The following is a 20,000-nucleotide window of genomic DNA, read 5'->3' as shown; positions in this document are numbered from 1 at the left end:
TACAAAGAAAAAGCCATATCTCAGACTGGCAAATAAAAAGAAAAGATTAAGATGGGCAGTCTGAGATATGGCTTTTTCTTTGCAACTCTGCCTAGAATATCAGCATCCCGGAGTCGCCTCTTCACTGTTGACGTTGAGACTGGGTCATTCTCTAAGGGTTGAAAACGTAGTTTCTATAAACCTCCAGCCATCTTTTACTGTTTCAGATAGATCCACCGTCGCCGCCCAAACCCCTATAGTCACGGTTACCACAGGCCACGCCCCCATCTCCATGGCGACCACCATCATGGCCCCTCCCCCTTACCAGCCGGTGAGGCACCAGGAATCAGTTAGCGGTCAGGAGGACGGAACAGACTACCTGTGGCTGTCACACTGCCAGAGCAAGACACCACACAGGTACACACATACGAACACACACACACACACACACACAGACAGACGGTTGGTGGCACCTTAATTGGGGAGGACGGGCTCGTGGTAATGGCTGGAGCGGAATCAGTGGAATGGTATCAAATACATCAAACACCCTGGTTTGATGCCATTCCATTCCATTCCATTCCATTCCATTCCATTTGCTCCGTTCCAGCCATTATTATGAGCCGTCCTCCCCTCAGCAGCCTCCTGTGACCCACACACACACACACACACACACACACACACACACACACACACACACACACACACAAAGTCACCTCTAAGAAGAGAGTTACCAACAACGTGTTGATAATGTCTTGTCTTCCTTGTTACAGAAATACTTCATTTCAAAATAAAAGTGTGTTTCAGAATAATAGTCCTCCCCGTCTGTGCTTATTTCTCTGTTTCAGGCCTCCAGTTGGTTCCTACCACTCCACCTCCTCTGACACAACAGACTACAATGATAACGCTCTCCCCTCCTCCCACTGGCCTCCTCCCTCTTCCTCCTCCTCCTCTTCCTCACCCTCCTCCCTCGCTAAAGGCCTCCCCCCTCAACCCCACACCAGCACCGGCCACTGGGCCGTCACCACAGAGACCAACCCTTTTAGCCAATCACAGGACAGCGGGGCAAGGGGTCACCCCTCCCCCCACCCCAGAAAACACTCCCTCCAGCTGCAGGCTGTGTCTCTCCCTCCCATCTGTAATGACATGGTCTTCAACATAGGGGGCGCTATAAACACTAAATCCCACAGTTTTAATTCTAATAGCAACACAACCTACCAGGGACCCTCCTCTACTCCTAACACTGGGTAAGCTCTTATTGTTTTGTTTTGACTACTTTTAGTGTTTTCAACAAAAAAAACGTACAGTTTCAACTATTTTAACCAGAGTGACTTACAAGTAGTTAATTCATCTTTTATGTATTTAGTGAGTATGATGTCCTTGTGATTGATTTTATTGATTGTTTCATTTGTTCAGTTTATATTTAATTTTCTCACTATCCATCCACCCCCCCCCAGCTCACCCACACCAGGTCAGGGTGATTCCTCCACCCCTCCACCACGCCCCCCCAAGCCCCTGGTCTCTGCCCCAGCCGAGGTGTCTTCTCTGGCCACGCTGTCGGCCTCACTCCACCGGTCTGCTTCGGAACCAGAGAGGAGCTATGGAGGAGGAAGAGGTGGAGGAGGAGGAGGAGGAGGAGGAGGAGGAGGAAGAGCACCTCGTTGTAACACTATAGCTACCTCAGGCTATACACACACAGGTGAGACACACACACACACACACACACACACACACACACACACAGGTGAGACACACACACACACACACACACACACACACACACACACACACACACACACACAGGTGAGACACACCACACACACACACACACACACACACACACACACACAGGTGACACACACACACACACACACACACACACACAGGTGAGACACACACACACACACACACACACACACACACACACGGTGAGACACACACACACACACAGGTGAGACACACACACACACACACACACACACACACACAGGTGAGACACACACACACACACACACACACACAGGTGAGACACACACACACACACACACACACACGGAGAGACACACACACACACACACACACACACACACACACACACACACACACAGGTGAGACACACACACACACACACACACAGGTGAGACACACACACACACACACACACACACAGGTGAGACACACACACACACACACACACAGGTGAGACACACACACACACACACACACACACACACAGGTGAGACACACACACACACACACACACAGAAGTAGACTAGGACATATATACAGCGGCTGGTGAAAGTATTCACCCCCCTTGGCATTTTGCCTTACATCCTGGAATTAAAATGGATTTTTGGGGGTGTTTGTATCATTTGATTTACAAAACATGCCTACCACTTTGAAGATATTTTTTTATTGTGAAACAAACAAGAAATAAGACAAAAAAACAGAAAACTTGAGCGTGCATAACTATTCACCCCCCCCAAAGTCAATACTTTGTAGAGCCACCTTTTGCAGCAATTACAGCTGCAAGTCTCTTGGGGTATGTCTCTATAAGCTTGGCACATCTAGCCACTGGGATTCCTGCCCATTCTTCAAGGCAAAACTACTCCAGCTCCTTCAAGTTGGATGGGTTCCGCTGGTGTACAGCAATCTTTAAGTCATACCACAGATTCTCAATTAGATTGAGGTCTGGGCTTTGACTAGGCCATTCCAAGACATTTCAATGTTTCCCCTTAAACCACTCGAGTGTTGCTTTAGCAGTATGTTTAGGGTCATTGTCCTGCTGGAAGGTGAACCTCCATCCCAGTCTCAAATCTCTGGAAGACTGAAACAGGTTTCCCTCCAGAATTTCCCTGTATTTAGCGCCATCCATCATTCCTTCAATTCTGACCATTTTCCCAGTCCCTGCCGATGAAAAACATCCCCACAGCATGATGCTGCCACCATCATGCTTCACTGTAGGGATGGTGTTCTCGGGGTGATGAGAGGTGTTGGGTTTGCGCTTTGTGGTTTGAAGAGAACAGTGAGGTCTACATTTTGTCAAGCCGGAGACGAGTGGCCGAGACGCTCCTGGACAAGGCGGAGACGAGTGGCCGAGACGCTCCTGGACAAGGCGGAGACGAGTGGCCGAGACGCTCCTGGACAAGGCGGAGACGAGGGGCTGAGACGCTCCTGGACAAGGCGGAGACGAGTGGCCGAGACGCTCCTGGACAAGGCGGAGACGAGGGGCTGAGACGCTCCTGGACAAGGCGGAGACGAGGGGCTGAGACGGAGGCGTGGACAACAGTGGACGCATCAATTCAGGCTACAAGCCTAATGTCATTACAATACTCGCTAAGTGTTTTGTAACAGACGTCTCTTTCCAGTCATCAAATTGCAGGTGCACAGTGTTGGGCTTTGGATGCTGAAAAATATTTTGTGAGTGGATGAATGTGCGCGGGTAGCCTACAGGAGCGCCTTCGTTACGTGATTGTTTTTGACAATCAGATGAAAACGTCATGACCGGTTGTGTTTGCTGCTACGTTAAACGGTATAGGTGGCGTGTCCATAAGGATAGGGCAAGATAAGCTTTTCCTAAAGTAAATTGAATGAAATTGCCAAAATGATATAGCCTAATTAGCTTACTCCTGTCTATACAGAAATAAATACAAATCATTGAAAAATAGGCTACCACACCAGAAAGCATGGTTTGGCCACAGAGGATCATTAGCTTCTTTAAAAATAAAAAAAATAAAAAGCTGTGGATTGTTTTAAATGGCATAGACTACAGTCGTAAGGGCTGTAAAAATAGATGATTTGTTGAGTTATGACTGTCAGTGAAAAGCAGTATTTAAAAATACAATCGCGGAAAATCTGTTTGGAAAGCAAATGGCTATTGATGTAAAGAGATGACAATGAAAATACTCCAATCTATCTTTTAGTTATCAGTTAGGCTCAATGAAGTTATCTTATTAGCACTAGTGGAGAACATTTGGCCATATCCCCGGTGAGTCTGTATATTCACTGTCTTTATCATTGGGGTCAGTGCCACTTTTGTTTGTTTTTGAACAATCATTTCCTCCTCCAGGTTAGATGGACGTCATGTTGTCTTTGTCTCCCCTTCTCCTAGGCCTAATATATGGATCAGACAACATCGTTTTTTTTATTGATCTGTTTGTCGGTGTTCGCAGAGTAGGCTACCCTGTAATTTTTGTAGCATAAACAAAAATGCGTGCGCGCACTTGGGTGTCCCATACCAGTAAGAAATGAAATCTACTTTCACACCTGGTTTTTACATCCATTGAGAATGACAATAGTTCCTCACCATAGCAGCGTAGCCTATTTGAAAAATCTTTCCAGCTCTCTCCCTTTCGATAACCACTCAGCATTAAAGGGGGAAAACATGTCATGCTCTGATCTGGTGGAAAAGTCATAAAATAGGCCTACCATGATTACTTCTTATCCCTTGTGCAAATAGCCTCCAGCTGTGTCTGTCTGCCTGGAGCTCACTGACAGGAAACTCTGAGGGCCCAGAATATTTGATACAATGTTGCAAGTTTTCTAGCACAAGCCTTGGGCTGGACCCAGTTAATAGTTGATACAATGTTTCAAGTTCGTTGGGCTGGACCCAGTTAATACTTGATACAATGTTTTAAATTCGTTGGGCTGGACCCAGTTAATAGTTGATACAATGTTTCAAGTTCGTTGGGCTGGACCCAGTTAATACTTGATACAATGTTTCAAGTTTGTTGGGCTGGACCCAGTTGATAGTTGATACAATGTTGCAAGTTCGTTGCAGACAGGCCATGCGTAGCCAATGTGATTTATAGGATATTTATTTTTATCCGAATATTTTCTACCTACGGGCTGCAATGTTTTTATTTTGTTGGTTTATGTAGGCTATTTTTACACATTGGCAATAGAAGATACTTTTAGATTTGTATAATTTTCATTTAGATGGAATTTTGATTAACCACATGACATTGATTTTGAGATGAGACTTTATTATAAATTAAATTAAACTGTTCCACGAAAATGTGCATATGAAAATCACAACTGGCACGCAGATCAGCAGATCAGTAGAAATGGTACGACAACTTGGCAACTTAGCCGGCAACTTCAGGAGCCTAATGGCAGAATCTGAATCAACTTGGCACTTCAAATGGAAAAGGCAACTTCAGGAGCCTAATGGCAGAATCTGAATCAACTTGGCACTTCAAATGGAAAAGGCAACTTCAGGAGCCTAATGGCAGAATCTGAATCAACTTGGCACTTCAAATGGAAAAGGCAACTTCAGGAGCCTAATGGCAGAATCTGTGAAGACCAGCAGCAGTGGGCGGCGGGAGGAGGAGGGTCGGTTAGGCTATATTGATCTCTGGCTCACTCTTTAGTAATTTGTCTTAATTTTTTATCTTAATCTTATCTTAATCTGTTTGTATAATTTTTAATCGCAGTGCTTAAAGCATCAGACAAGCTCAGTAACCTACACATAGTTGATTTTATTCAAACATAGGATGTGTCTAAATATGGAAAAATACATTTTAAAAAATGTTGACCAATTGCTTGAACAGATGACTCTTGGTTGACCAATATTATTTTTGTCGGGGACAGCTCTAGTATTGATACACCATCCAAAGTGTAATTAATAACTTCACCATGCTCAAAGGGATATTCAATGTGTGTTTATTTTTTACCCATCTACCAATAGGTGCCCTTCTTTGCGAGGCATTGGAAAACCTCCCTGGTCTTTGTGGTTGAATCTGTGTTTGGAATGCACTGCTTGACTGAGGGACCTTACAGATAATTGTATGTGTTGGGTACAGAGATGAGGTAGTCATTCAAAAATCATGTTAAACACTATTATTGCACACAGAGTGAGTCCATGCAACTTATTGTGACTTGTTAAGCACATTATTACTCCTGCTCTTATTTAGGTTTGCCAATACTTATTGACTCAAGACATTTCAGCTTTTCATTTTGAATTAATTTGTTTAAAAAATAATTTAAAAAAACATAATTACGCTGACATTATGGGGTATACAAAATGTGGAAAAAGTTAAGGGGTGTGAATACTTTCTGAAGGCACTGTATGTATACACACTACCAGTCAAAAGTTTGGACACACCTACTCATTCAAGGGTTTTTCTTTATTTTTACTATTTTCTACATTGTAGAATAGTAGTGAAGACATCAAAACTATGAAATAACACATATGGAATCATGTAGTAACCAAAAAAGTGTTAAACAAATCAAAATATATTTAATATTTGAGATTCTTCAAAGTAGCCACCCCTTTGCCTTGCTGACAGCTTTGCACACTCTTGGCATTCTCTCAACCAGCTTCACCTGAAATGCTTTTCCAACAGTCTTGAAAGAGTTCCCACATATGCTGAGCACTTGTTGGCTGCTTTTCCTTCACTCTGCCGTCCGACTCATCCCAAACCATCTCAATTTGGTTGAGGTCAGGGGATTGTGGAGGCCAGGTCATCTGATGCAGCACTCCATCACTCTCCTTCTTGGTCAAATAGCCCTTACACAGCCTGGAGGTGTGTTGGGTCATTGTCCTGTTAAAAAACAAATGATAGTCCCACTAAACCCAAACCAGATGGGATGGCGTATCGCTGCAGAATGCTGTGGTAGCCATGCTGATTGAGTGTCCCTTGAATTCTAAATAAATCACGACAGTGTCACCAGCAAAGCACCCCCACACCATCACACCTCCTCCTCCATGCTTTACGGTGGGAACCACACATGCGGAGATCATCCGTTCACCCACACCGCGTCTCACAAAGACACGGCGGTTGGAACCAAAAATCTCCAATTTGGACTCCAGACCAAAGGACACATTTCCACCGGTCTAATGTCCATTGCTCGTGTTTCTTGGCCCAAGCAAGTCTCTTCTTCTTATTGGTGTCCTTTAGTAGTGGTTTCTTTGCAGGAATTCGACCATGAAGGCCTGATTCACACATTGTCCTCTGAACAGTTGATGTTGAGATGTGTCTGTGACTTGAACTTTGTGAAGCATTTATTTGGGCTGCAATCTGAGGTGCAGTTAACTCTAATGAACTTATCCTCTGCAGCAGAGGTAACTCTGGGTCTTCCATTCCTGTGGCGGTCCTCATGAGAGCCAGTTTCATCATAGCGCTTGATGGTTTTTGCGACTGCACTTGAAGAAACGTTCAAAGTTGTGGAAATTTTCCAGATTGACTGACCTTCATGTCTTAAAGTAATGATGGACTGTCATTTCTCTTTGCTTATTTGAGCTGTTCTTGCCATAATATGGACTTGGTCTTTTACCAAATAGGGCTATCTTCTGTATACCCAACCTACCTTGTCACAACACAACTGATTGGCTCAAACGCATTAAGAAGGAAAGAAATTCCACAAATTAACTTTTAAGAAGGCACACCTGTTAATTGAAATGCATTCCAGGTGACTACCTCATGAAGCTGGTTGAGAGAATGCCAAGAGTGTTGCAAAGCCGTCATCAAAGCAAAGGGTGGCTATTTGAAGAATCTCAAATATAAAATATATTTTGATTTGTTTAACACTTTTTTGGTTACTACATGATTCCATATGTGTTATTTCGTAGTTTTGATGTCTTCACTATTATTCTACAATGTAGAAAATAGTAAAAAAAATAAAGAAAAACCCTTGAATGAGTAGGTGTGTCCAAACTTTTGACTGGTACTGTATATATATAAATATCAGTCTCGAACAGGATGATCTATTTCGGATGGAATTGATGGAGCGGGAGAACGACTGCAACGATACTCAAGGTTGTTTATAAAACTCTGCAGCTGCAATAAAACCATTTGTTTCTTTACGATAAAAAAATAGATTGACCCCCCCGAAAGCCAGATGGAGAGATGTTAATAAGACACCCATTCAGTCTTAATTTCAGTTCATATTAGTCCTAATGTTACTGTAGCAAATGTACCTGTCACAATAAAAATACTTACCAGGTGATGAGATGATGCATGCATTGTGAAACTGCGCTCCATATGAGATGCACTGTCTGTCCCCACCCTGAGCGTTGACAGAGAGAAAGAGGTGAAGCGAGAGGGTTTACTCCCATCAAAATCGGTCCACGATAAGCAGACCAATAAGCAGACTGATAAACAGACCGCCTGCCTTCCCGCCTTTGGGACAACGACTCCCATTGTTAGGGTGGAAACAAGACCATCTTATCATTATATGCAGTATCTCTGGCGTTGATGAAACAAGACCATCTTATCATTCATTATATACAGTATCTCTGGTGGTGATGAAACAAGACCATCTTATCATTATATACAGTATCTCTGGTGTTGATGAAACAAGACCATCTTATCATTCATTATAAATTATATAGTATTTCTGACGTTGATGATTGATCATGCAGATAGCAGAACAAAGAAGGCCATAGAGAGAAGCCAGATTTAGACATCTCATATAGTTCCATTTCAAGTCATGCTGTTCATATAAATAATGTATTATAATTTACCGGTTTCTCGCAGTTATTTATCCCGGGAAAAGGGAGTGGGTTTGGGCGGGAAATCTCTGTAACCCGGTTCCTGCTATTAAAACCTAACACACACACACACACACACACACAAGGTGAGAGATCTCGATCTTGTTATGTCTGATATGTCAAATCAAATCAAATTGTATTTGACAGTGAAATGCTTACTTACAAGCCCTTAACCAACAATGCAGTTTTAAGAAAAATAAGTTTTAAGAATGTATTTACTAAAGAAACTGAAGTAAAAAATAGACAAATAGCAAATAATTAAAGAGCAGCAGTAAAATAACAGTAGGGAGGCTATATACAGGGGTACCGGGACAGAGTCAATGTGAGAGGGCACCAGTTAGTCGATGTAATTGAGGTAATATGTACATGTGGGTAGAGGTAAAGTGACTATGCATAGATAATAAACAGAGAGTAGCAGCAGCGTAAAAGAGGGGGGCAATGCAAATAGTCCGGGTAGCCATGATTAGCTGTTCAGGAGTCTTATGGCTTGGGAGTAGAAGCTGTTAAGAAGCCTTTTGGACCTAGACTTGGCGCTCCGGTACCGCTTGCCGTGCGGTATCAGAGAGAACAGTCTATGACTAGGGGGGTTTAGTCTTTGACAACTTTTAGGGCCTTCCCTATGACACCGCCTGGTATAGAGGTCCTCGATGGCAGGAAGCTTGGCCCCAGTGATGTACTGGGTCGTACGCACTACCCTCTGTAGTGCCTTGCGGTCGGAGGCCGAGCAGTTGCCATACCAAGCAGTGATGCAACCAGTCAGGATGCTCTCGATGGTGCAGCAGTATATCTTTTTGAGGATCTGAGGACCCATGCCAAATCTTTTCAGTCTCCTGAGGGGGAATAGGCTTTGTCGTGCCCTCTTCACAACTGTCTTGGTGTGTTTGGACCATGTTAGTTTGTTGGTGATGTGGACACCAAGGAACTTGAAGCTCTCAACCTGCTCCACTACAGCCCCGTCGATGAGAATGGGGGCATGCTCAGTCCTCTGTTTCCTGTGTTCCACAATCATCTCCTTTGTGTGTATTACAGGCACAGGTTCCCAGGAGAGCTATGCTGTACCAAGGTCCCTCTCTGACCAGACCAGGGCCAGCATGTCTGACCAGACCAGAGCCAGCATGTTTGAGTTTAGCGACAGCTTCAACAGCTACTTTGTGAGTACATCAGTGGTTTTTACAATTTTTATAATTATCAATGGATAAGATATGTTACTAATATAGACCGACAAAGGGTTAATCAACTAGCTAGCTACTAGGATACTATAAGATATGTTACTAACGTAGACCAACAAAGGGTTCATCAACTAGCTAGCTACTAGGATACTATAAGATATGTTACTAACGTAGACCAACAAAGGGTTCATCAACTAGCTAGCTACTAGAATACTAAAAGATATGTTACTAACGTAGACCAACAAAGGGTTCATCAACTAGCTAGCTACTAGAATACTATAAGATATGTTACTAACGTAGACCAACAAAGGGTTCATCAACTAGCTAGCTACTAGAATACTATAAGATATGTTACTAACGTAGACCAACAAAGGGTTCATCAACTAGCTAGCTACTAGGATACTATAAGATATGTTACTAACGTAGACCAACAAAGGGTTCATCAACTAGCTAGCTACTAGGATACTAAAATATATGTTACTAACGTAGACCAACAAAGGGTTCATCAACTAGCTAGCTACTAGGATACTATAAGATATGTTACTAACGTAGACCGACAAAGGGTTCATCAACTAGCTAGCTACTAGGATACTATAAGATATGTTACTAACGTAGACCAACAAAGGGTTCATCAACTAGCTAGCTACTAGGATACTATAAGATATGTTACTAACGTAGACCAACAAAGGGTTCATCAACTAGCTAGCTACTAGGATACTATAAGATATGTTACTAACGTAGACCAACAAAGGGTTCATCAACTAGCTAGCTACTAGGATACTATAAGATATGTTACTAACGTAGACCAACAAAGGGTTCATCAACTAGCTAGCTACTAGGATACTATAAGATATGTTACTAACGTAGACCAACAAAGGGTTCATCAACTAGCTAGCTACTAGGATACTAAAAGATATGTTACTAACGTAGACCAACAAAGGGTTCATCAACTAGCTAGCTACTAGGATACTAAAAGATATGTTACTAACGTAGACCAACAAAGGGTTCATCAACTAGCTAGCTACTAGGATACTAAAAGATATGTTACTAACGTAGACCAACAAAGGGTTCATCAACTAGCTAGCTACTAGGATACTATAAGATATGTTACTAACGTAGACCAACAAAGGGTTCATCAACTAGCTAGCTACTAGGATACTATAAGATATGTTACTAACGTGAGACCAACAAAGGGTTCATCAACTAGCTAGCTACTAGGATACTATAAGATATGTTACTAACGTAGACCAACAAAGGGTTCATCAACTAGCTAGCTACTAGGATACTAAAAGATATGTTACTAACGTAGACCAACAAAGGGTTCATCAACTAGCTAGCTACTAGGATACTATAAGATATGTTACTAACGTAGACCAACAAAGGGTTCATCAACTAGCTAGCTACTAGGATACTATAAGATATGTTACTAACGTAGACCAACAAAGGGTTCATCAACTAGCTAGCTACTAGGATACTAAAATATATGTTACTAACGTAGACCAACAAAGGGTTCATCAACTAGCTAGCTACTAGGATACTATAAGATATGTTACTAACGTAGACCAACAAAGGGTTCATCAACTAGCTAGCTACTAGGATACTATAAGATTAGGTCGGTGCGACAATAGCAGGCTTTTGGTTGAAGCTCATTGTAAAATAACAATTTCCCTACTGTCATATCTAAGCTTACAATTTATAACATTTTTGACGTTTGCGTTTTTCTGGATTTTTGTTGTTGTTATTCATGTCTTAAAGTAATGATTGACTGTCGTTTCTCTTTGCTTATTTGAGCTGTTCTTGCCATAATGTGGACTTGGTCTTTTACAAATAGGGTTATCTTCTGTATACCCCTCCCTACCTTGTCACAACACAACTGATTGGCTCAAACGCATTAAGAAGGAAAGAAATTCCACAAATTAACTTTTAAGAAGGCACACCTGTTAATTGGAATGCATTCCAGGTGACTACCTCATGAAGCTGGTTGAGAGAATGCCAAGAGTGTTGCAAAGCTGTCATCAAAGCAAAGGGTGGCTATTTGAAGAATCTCAAATATAAAATATATTTTGATTTGTTTAGCACTTTTTTGGTTACTACATGATTCCATATGTGTATATCATAGTTTTGATGTCTTCATGTAGAAAATAGTACAAATAAAGAAAAACCCTTGAATGAGTAGGTGTGTCCAAACGTTTGACTGGTACTGTATATACTGTATATAAACTCAGCAAAAAAAGAAACGTCCTCTCACTGTCAACTGCGTTTATTTTCAGCAAACTTAACATGTGTAAATATTTGTATGACCATAACAAGATTCAACAACTGAGACATAGACTGAACAAGTTCCACAGACATGTGACTAACATAAATTGAATAATGTGTCCCTGAACAAAGGGGGGGGTCAAAAATTAAAACTAACAGTCAGTATCTGGTATGGCCACCAGCTGCATTTAGTGCTGCAGTGCATCTCCTCCTCATGGACTGCACCAGATTTGCCAGTTCTTGCTGTGAGATGTTACCCCGCTCTTCCACCAAGGCACCTGCAAGTTCCCAGACATTTCTGGGGGGAATAGCCCTAGCCCTCACCCTCCGATCCAACAGGTCCCAGACGTGCTCAATGGGATTGAAATCCAGGCTCTTCGCTGGCCATGGCAGAACACTGACATTCCTGTCTTGCAGGAAATCACGCACAGAACGAGCAGTATGGCTGGTGGCATTGTCATGCTGGAGGGTCATGTCAGGATGAGCCTGCAGGAAGGGTACCACATGAGGGAGGAGGATGTCTTCCCTATAACGCTCAGCGTTGAGATTGCCTGCAATGACAACAAGCTCAGTCCAATGATGTTGTGACACACCGCCCCAGACTATGACGGACCCTCCACCTCCAAATCGATCCCGCCCCAGAGTACAGGCCTCGGTGTAACGCTCATTCTTTCGACGATAGACGCAAATCAGACCATCACCCCTGGTGAGACAAAACCGTGACTCGTCAGTGAAGAGCACTTTTTGCCAGTCCTGTCTGGTCCAGCGACGGTGTTTGTGCCCATAGGCGACGTTGTTGCCGGTGATGTCTGGTGAGGACCTGCATTACAACAGGCCTACAAGTCCTCAGTCCAGCCTCTCTCAGCGTATTGCGGACAGTCTGAGCACTGATGGAGGGATTGTGCGTTCCTGGTGTAACTCGGGCAGCTGTTGTTGCCATCCTGTACCTGTCCCGCAGGTGTGATGTTCGGATGTACCGATCCTTTGCAGGTGTTGTTACACGTGGTCTGCCACTGCGAGGACGATCAGCTGTCCGTCCTGTCTCCCTGTAGCGCTGTCTTAGGCGTCTCACAGTACGGACATTGCAATTTATTGCCCTGGCCACATCTGCAGTCCTCATGCCTCCTTGCAGCATGCCTAAGGCACGTTCACGCAGATGAGCAGGGACCCTGGGCATCTTTCTTTTGGTGTTTTTCAGAGTCAGTACATTTACATTTACATTTACGTCATTTAGCAGACGCTCTTATCCAGAGCGACTTACAAATTGGTGCATTCACCTTATAGCCAGTGGCATAACCACTTTACAATTTATTTTTATTTTTTGGGGGGGGGGTAGAAGGATTACTTTATCCTATCCCAGGTATTCCTTAAAGAGGTGGGGTTTCAAATGTCTCCGGAAGGTAGAAAGGCCTCTTTAGTGTCCTAAGTTTTCATAACTGTGACCTTAATTGCCTGCCGTCTGTAAGCTGTCTTAATGACCGTTCCACAGGTGCATGTTCATTAATTGTTTATGGTTCATTGAACAAGCATGGGAAACAGTGTTTAAACCCTTTACAATGAAGATATGTGAAGTTATTTGGATTTCTACGAATTATATTTGAAAGACAGGGTCCTTAAATACACACAACTTTAAGCTCCATATTAATTTGACAGAGGTAATGAACAATTGATAAAACAGGACCATGTTTGCAAAACAAGTGTTTCTTAGCTTATGTCAATATTACGCAGGTAAGCTAACAGTTTAGGGAAATCAGGAATGCAGACAGGCTCTATAGACCTCTATATATGAGTGACTGTGTCCAACACACCACCTCCTGTTGTTATGTTGGGTACCTACTGACCCCCCAAAAAACTGTCATGTATTGCTAAATAAACCAGTTAGAGATAGTCTACGAGACGAAACAGCTCAATCAAGCCTGATGGTCTTGGAAGCAGAGCTTGCTTCCGTATAATAATTTTAAAAAAGCTTGAAAAGGTAGTGGAATGGGCTTAGTGTGGTGTGTTGACGAATCCAATACTTTCACTTGTATGCATTACAAATCACATTATTGTGGGAGCAAATATGAATTAGGCTGTTTGAGAAGGTTTGAATTCTAAGCAACCTGCATACACATTGTTTGAAGTACAATAGACCAACATAGCTACTGTACTAGTACTTCAAAGCTGTGTGCTGAAAAAAAAACCTTGGTAGAGCATGGGTGGAGTAGGCAATGTGGTGCTCATGTGCATCTTCTTTATTTTTTTTTTAGTTTCAGACCAATGCACACTTAAAACAGTTAACCTTTCTCAACTGTCTCTCGCTCTCCCCCCTCTCTCTCTCTCTCTGCCCCCTCTCTCCCCGTCTCTCTCTCTCTCTCGCTCTGCATCTCTCTCTCTCCCCCTCTCGCTCTCTCTCTCTCCCCCCGTGCCTCTCTCCCCTCTCTCTCTCTGCATCTCTCTCTCCTCTCTCTCTCTCCCCCCTTTCTCTCCCCTCTCTCTCTCCCCTCTCTCTCCCCCTGCTCTCTCTCTCTCTCCTCCCCTCCCTCTCCCCCTCTCTCTGCATCTCCCCCCCACCACCAGATGAATAACGGCATGGTACCATTAGGTGGAATGTGTCCAGGAGATGAAGATGTGGATGAGAACTATGTTCCCATGAGCGCTTCCGACACCTCCCTCGTCTCCCTACCGACCCCCTCCTTACCCGACCCCCCTCCCAGGACCCTAACTACGTCATTATGACCCCCTGCCCTGGAGAACTGCCTTCGCTGGGGAGACAGGTACCCCCACCTGCACACCTGGGGTTCCGCTCCTCCCCCCACAACCCCCACACACCCCCATCTCGCAGACACACCACTGGGGGAGGAGGGGGAGACACCCAACCACCACCCATTCACCGAAACCTCAAACCCCGGAAAGGTAAGTGTTTATGTATGGAAGGGTGTTCATTCTGCTATGTCATCCATGCCTGCTTACAACCATATGTTTATGTAGCATATGCAGCAGCCAGTGGTTGATAATCTGCTCTGCTGTACAGGCTGTTTCGACTTGGTTTGGTCATTCTCCATCTTGCTTTAAAAGGTGTTTACTGCTCTGTGGTCCCTTGGTGTTTTTGTGTTTAATCAACGTTATTTTATTGTCGCTGCTTCATAGGTGTAACCTACTGTCATCTCATCTATCAGTCTTCCTCCTGGCTTTTTTTTTTGGGTGGGAAGCCATGTGTTGCTGTCGCTGTGGTATATTCATTCAGCGGATCATGGAGTGTGTGTAGCGCTCCGATGTGATGTCATAGGGGTCAAAAGGTGACGGGGGGTCTTTTGGTTGTGGTCATTTGTCCTAGTGGTGTGGGCTTTCTTTGGCTTTGTGTTTGTGTGGAATGGGCCTGCTGCTATGTTTGATCTGGATCTCATGTCTGACGGACATGGGCGTACTGTACATGAGGTCAAATCTATACATTAGACGCTGTTTATGTTGAACAAATCAGGTCTGAGCCCCATCTCCCTCCACCCAAAACCCCTGGGCTTGGAGAGAACTGACTCACAGACTGTTGGAGAGTTCACACGGGCAAGGAGACGTAAGGGTATGTACCAGCCACACTACATGGGATATTTAGTGACGTAGCAATACCATAAGGAAATGTCCATTCATATGTAGTGGTGTCGTTGTAGAGTGTTTGGTGGGGACTTGTGTGTACTGTTCCCAGGTGAAGAAATGTATTGCGTGTCACTGTTGAATCATGACTCAGGTTTATTCTGAGGATGATCTGTGTTCTGTCATAGAGATGTGTGTATTGTTCCCATCATCATAGTATGTAGTGAGTGCCTCTCCTTGGTCCCTACTTCTACCCCTCTTCCTCCCTCCCTCCCTCCCTCCCTCCCTCCCTCCCTCTCCCTCCTCCCTCCCTCCCTCCCTCCCTCCCTCCCCTCTCCCCTCTCCCCCACTTCCTCCCTCCCTCCCTCCCTCCCTCTCTCCCTCCCTCCCTCCCCCTCCCTCTCTCCCCCTCTCCCCCACTTCCTCCCTCCCTCCCTCCCTCCCTCCCTCCCTCCCCCTCTCCCCCTCCCCCACTTCCTCCCTCCCTCCCTCCCTCTCCCCATCTCTCTCCCATCCTAATATTATGTAGTGACTGGGTCTCCCTGGTCCATACTACTGATGAATAATGTAGCTGCTGTAATGTTCCTGAGTTAGCTAGCAGGACTATGCTGGTGATAAAAACATATATGACAGAGTTCACACGGGCAGGGAGACGTAAGGCACACACAAACATGGTCGCTCACACACACACTCGCACACAAACACACACACACACACACGTCTCTCAGGTGTTCCTCTGCTCTCTATTGATGTGATCTGTAGTGTAGTGTTACATTTTACATTTAACATTTTTAGTCATTCAGCAGACGTTCTTATCAAGAGCGACTTACAGTTAGTGAGTGCATTCATTTGTAGAGGTTTAGGCTCCTCGATGTACTGCTATGAGTCTGGTTGAGACTCCAGTAGCTACGGTGGGTTTGGCTGAGGCTGGTTGAGACTCCAGTAGCTACGGTGGGTTTGGCTGAGTCTGGTTGTGAGACTCCAGTAGCTACGGTGGGTTTGGCTGAGTCTGGTTATGAGACTCCAAAAGCTACGGTGGGTTTGGCTGAGTCTGGTTGAGAGACTCCAGTAGCTACGGTGGGTTTGGCTGAGGCTGGTTGTGAGACTCCAGTAGCTACGGTGGGTTTGGCTGAGTCTGGTTATGAGACTCCAAAAGCTACGGTGGGTTTGGCTGAGTCTGGTTGAGAGACTCCAGTAGCTACGGTGGGTTTGGCTGAGGCTGGTTGAGACTCCAGTAGCTACGGTGGGTTTGGCTGAGTCTGGTTGTGAGACTCCAGTAGCTACGGTGGGTTTGGCTGAGTCTGGTTATGAGACTCCAAAAGCTACGGTGGGTTTGGCTGAGTCTGGTTGAGAGACTCCAGTAGCTACGGTGGGTTTGGCTGAGGCTGGTTGTGAGACTCCAGTAGCTACGGTGGGTTTGGCTGAGTCTGGTTATGAGACTCCAAAAGCTACGGTGGGTTTGGCTGAGTCTGGTTGAGAGACTCCAGTAGCTACGGTGGGTTTGGCTGAGGCTGGTTGAGACTCCAGTAGCTACGGTGGGTTTGGCTGAGTCTGGTTGTGAGACTCCAGTAGCTACGGTGGGTTTGGCTGAGTCTGGTTGAGAGACTCCAAAAGCTACGGTGGGTTTGGCTGAGTCTGGTTGAGAGACTCCAGTAGCTACGGTGGGTTTGGCTGAGGCTGGTTGAGACTCCAGTAGCTACGGTGGGTTTGGCTGAGTCTGGTTGAGAGACTCCAGAAGCTACGGTGGGTTTGGCTGAGGCTGGTTGAGACTCCAGTAGCTACGGTGGGTTTGGCTGAGTCTGGTTGAGAATCCAGAAGCTACGGTGGGTTTGGCTGAGTCTGGTTGAGACTCCAGTAGCTACGGTGGGTTTGGCTGAGTCTGGTTGAGACTCCAGTAGCTACGGTGGGTTTGGCTGAGTCTGGTTGAGACTCCAGTAGCTACGGTGGGTTTGGCTGAGTCTGGTTGTGAGACTCCAGTAGCTACGGTGGGTTTGGCTGAGTCTGGTTGAGACTCCAGTAGCTATGGTGGGTTTGGCTGAGTCTGGTTGAGAATCCAAAAGCTACGGTGGGTTTGGCTGGGTCTGGTTGAGAATCCAAAAGCTACGGTGGGTTTGGCTGGGTCTGGTTGAGACTCCAAAAGCTACGGTGGGTTTGGCTGGGTCTGGTTGAGACTCCAGTAGCTACGGTGGGTTTGGCTGAGGCTGGTTGAGAGACTCCAGAAGCTACGGTGGGTTTGGCTGAGTCTGGTTGAGAGACTCCAGAAGCTACGGTGGGTTTGGCTGAGTCTGGTTGAGACTCCAGTAGCTATGGTGGGTTTGGCTGAGTCTGGTTGAGAATCCAAAAGCTACAGTGGGTTTGGCTGGGTCTGGTTGAGAATCCAGAAGATACGGTGGGTTTGGCTTGGGGCAACAGTATGTTTAGTTTCACCTGACTGGGATTTAACCTGTATTTGAATTATTTAATAATTGTGTAGAATCTAGGAGGATAGTTTTGTTGAATGGTGATGTGGTCGTTATTGTATAATTAAACAGTAAGGCCCGAGGGGGTGTGGAATATAGCCAATATACCACGGCTAAGGGCTGTTCTTAAATACGACACAACGTGGAGTGCCTGGACACAGCCCTTAGCTGTGGTATATTGGCCATAAACCACAAACCCCCGAGGTGCCTTATTGCTTTTATAAACTGGTTACCAACATAATTAGAGCAGTAAAATAAATGTTTTGTCGTACCTGTGGTATACTCTCTGATATACCACGGCTGTCAGCCAATCAGCATTCAGGGCTTGAACCACCCAGTTTATAATAATAGAATAATGTACTGTTAGTAAAAACAGCCATTATGTGTGTATGACTACTATCTGTTACTACTATCTGTTACTACTATCTGTTACTACTATCTGTTACTACCATCTGTTACTACTATCTGCTACTACCATCTGCTACTACTATCTGTTACTACTATCTGTTACTACTATCTGTGTATATGTTACTACTATCTGCTACTACTATCTGTTAATACTATCTGCTACTACCATCTGCTACTACTATCTGCTACTACTATCTGCTACTACTATCTGTTACTACTATCTGTTACTACTATCTGTTACTACTATCTGCTACTACTATCTGTGTATATGTTACTACTATCTGTTACTACTATCTGTTACTACTATCTGTTACTACTATATGTTACTACTATCTGTTACTACTATCTGTTACTACTATCTGTGTATATGTTACTACTATCTGTTACTACTATCTGTGTATATGGTACTACTATCTGTTACTACTATCTGTTACTACTATATGTTACTACTATCTGCTACTACTATCTGTTACTACTATCTGCTACTACTATATGTTACTACTATCTGCTACTACTATATGTTACTACTATCTGCTACTACTATCTGTTACTACTATCTGCTACTACTATCTGTTACTACTATCTGCTACTACTATATGTTACTACTATCTGCTACTACTATCTGTTACTACTATGTTACTACTATCTGCTACTACTATCTGTTACTACTATCTGCTACTACTATCTGCTACTACTATCTGTTACTACTATCTGCAACTACTATCTGTTACTACTATCTGTGTATATGTTACTACTATCTGTTACTACTATCTGTGTATATGTTACTACTATCTGTTACTACTATCTGTTACTACTATATGTTACTACTATCTGCTACTACTATCTGTTACTACTATCTGTTACTACTATCTGCTACTACTATCTGTTACTACTATCTGCTACTACTATCTGTTACTACTATCTGCTACTACTATCTGTGTATATGTTACTACTATCTGTTACTACTATCTGTTACTACTATCTGCTACTACTATATGTTACTACTATCTGCTACTACTATATGTTACTACTATCTGCTACTACTATCTGTTACTACTATGTTACTACTATCTGCTACTACTATCTGTTACTACTATCTGCTACTACTATCTGCTACTACTATCTGCAACTACTATCTGTTACTACTATATGTTACTACTATCTGTTACTACTATATGCTACTACTATCTGTTACTACTATCTGTTACTACTATCTGCTACTACTATCTGTTACTACTATATGCTACTACTATCTGTGTATATGTTACTACTATCTGTTACTACTATCTGTTACTACTATCTGTTACTACTATCTGCTACTACTATCTGCTACTACTATCTGTTACTACTATGTTACTACTATCTGCTACTACTATCTGTTACTACTATCTGCTACTACTATCTGCTACTACTATCTGTTACTACTATCTGCAACTACTATCTGTTACTACTATCTGTGTATATGTTACTACTATCTGTTACTACTATCTGTGTATATGTTACTACTATCTGTTACTACTATCTGTTACTACTATATGTTACTACTATCTGCTACTACTATCTGTTACTACTATCTGTTACTACTATCTGCTACTACTATCTGTTACTACTATCTGCTACTACTATCTGTTACTACTATCTGCTACTACTATCTGTGTATATGTTACT

The 20,000-nt window shown here is 43.7% G+C and overlaps 1 pseudogene; it reads left to right on the top strand.

Annotated features, from left to right (window-relative positions):
* LOC121554199 overlaps positions 1-20,000 on the top strand; it is a 78,385-nt pseudogene that overhangs the window by 31,165 nt on the left and 27,220 nt on the right.

This window comes from Coregonus clupeaformis, chromosome 39 (assembly GCF_020615455.1).
Source record: "Coregonus clupeaformis isolate EN_2021a chromosome 39, ASM2061545v1, whole genome shotgun sequence".
In the NCBI taxonomy this organism is placed as follows: Eukaryota; Metazoa; Chordata; class Actinopteri; order Salmoniformes; family Salmonidae; genus Coregonus; species Coregonus clupeaformis.
Note: the sequence above shows the minus strand (reverse complement) of the source record. Positions and strands in the feature narration are given on the sequence as shown.